Genomic DNA, 2,059 nt, shown 5'->3' with positions numbered 1-2,059 from the left:
GGTTCTAGGTAGTTAGCAGCAGATATTTTGATTTTAAATTCTTGTCTTTGATTGTTTAAGCAGCAGTATTAGTAGAAGAAGAAGAAGAAGAAGAAGAAGAAGAAGAAGAAGAAGAAGAAGAAGAAGAAGAAGAAGAAGAAGAAGAATGCGGGTGTGGTATGACAGTAGCAGGATGTTGATGGAATCCACTTAAATGGTCGAGTGACTTAAAAGTGACTCGTTGTGGATGATCGTGATTGAAATCGTTCTGAATAAATTCTTGAGGAGACTGTTTTGAATATATCATTTTTAATATTTGCGTGGGTGTTATTCTAAGGCCCTGGTAACAGTGTCATTTGTTGTGGTTGCATTCAAAAGGGGTTGGTATTTTGTGATAAAGAATGTCTCTTTACTAATACGCTGACTACAGGTTGCATCGTCTGTGAATTGATAGCGGGGAATAATTCTGAAACTGGGTTGTTTGTTATTGGCGCAAATGTCAATGTGTTCGCTGAATGCTATTTTTCTGTATTTCCAAATTTTGATCTGAGATCTATGTAGAGTCATCCTTTGACGTAGACTGTTTTTGGTTTGGCCTATGTATTGCTCTCGACATCTAGAACAAGTTAATACATATATCAAGTTCTCCGAAGCACATGTGAAGTTGCTTTTCATTGTAAAACGTTGACCGTGTTTGAAAGAGAACTCTGATCCCTCAATTAGATTGATGCATATACCACAGTTAGGTCTTCCGCATTTTTTTACTGACGGCTTCAGTGTTGTTTTTGAGCGTATTCGGGCATGTGTTAGGAGACTTTTCATAGATTTGGGCTGTCCCTTGCTTTTTAAGATGGTGGGCGTTTGGAGAATTAATTTCATTCTCTGGTCGTTTTTTTAGTACGGGAATGTTTTGGAGGATGGTGTCGAAGGTTTCATTGTTAAGCGGGTTGTGCGTGGAGATGTATGGTAGGGCTTTTGGTTGTAAATCCTTCTTTAATTTGGGATATCTGAGTTCGTGGATGTTGAGTTATCGGGCACGTTAAAGCATATGTCAATTAGTGATGGTGGGTAGTTACTGGTGATGAGTGTATCCTTTAGTTCATGTAGTCGTGTGTCTCTGGTGCTTCTATTAGAAACTATAGTACAAAACCTTTTTGTTAGGTTGACAGGAATATCCATTATAGTGTGTCTGGGGCGGCATGAGTTGAACGGTAGATATTGCTTGGAGTCGATGTTTCTATTTTGTTGTTAGATTTCTTAATGAAGATGTCGAGGAAAGGAAGTTGTTGATGGCTATATTCCATCGTGAATTAAATGTTATATATATATACGGCAGGCTTCTTTCAGTTTCCCTCTACCAAATCTACTCGCAAGGCTTTGGTTGGCATGAGGCTATAATAGAAGACACTAGCCCAAAGTAACACACAGTGGGACTGAGCCCAGAACAATGTTGTTTGGAAGCAAGCTTCTTACCACACTGCTACGCCTGCGCTTATATATATATATAGTTTTATATTTCAATTTGTCCACACATAATATGTAGTAAAACAGTTATTAAAAAACTAATCGTTCCGCCTTCAAATCTGGTATTAATTGTAAGCGGCAAAAATTAACCAGACACTTTTTATAGGGTACGGAGCATAGTAAACGTTACGACCCACTGGTTTAGAGACTAGTCGAAAAAAAAATAAATAAAGAAAAATTTGTTCTTCTTTTATTGTATGTGCATGTAGGGATGCGTTTGTGTATGCCTGTGCGAATGTGTATGGGCGTGTGTAATATAGCTAAATCTGAGTGTAGTAGAACAAAATTTACAGTGTGATCTAAGTTGGCTAACTGTTAGACCACTTAAACATTATCAAACGGACACACACACACGCACATACACACACACACACACACACACACACACGCAAATACACACAAGCACACACACACACACACACACACACACACACATACACACACACACACAAACACACACACACACATTTGCTATGCATAATATCAAACAAAACAACATTTATTGGGCTGCTTTGTGCCATAAGACTATTTTCATAAATAAGATTTTCTCTTTTGC

General features: G+C 38.0%; 1 protein-coding gene across 3 annotated transcripts in view; it reads left to right on the top strand.

The window, feature by feature from the left end:
• LOC106868722 (GATA zinc finger domain-containing protein 14) overlaps positions 1 to 2,059 on the top strand; it is a 172,544-nt gene that overhangs the window by 111,781 nt on the left and 58,704 nt on the right. The gene's annotated exons all lie outside the window — the stretch shown is intronic.

The sequence above is a fragment of the Octopus bimaculoides genome, chromosome 13, assembly GCF_001194135.2.
Source record: "Octopus bimaculoides isolate UCB-OBI-ISO-001 chromosome 13, ASM119413v2, whole genome shotgun sequence".
NCBI lineage: Eukaryota > Metazoa > Mollusca > Cephalopoda > Octopoda > Octopodidae > Octopus > Octopus bimaculoides.
This window is presented reverse-complemented; position numbering and strand designations above follow the sequence as displayed.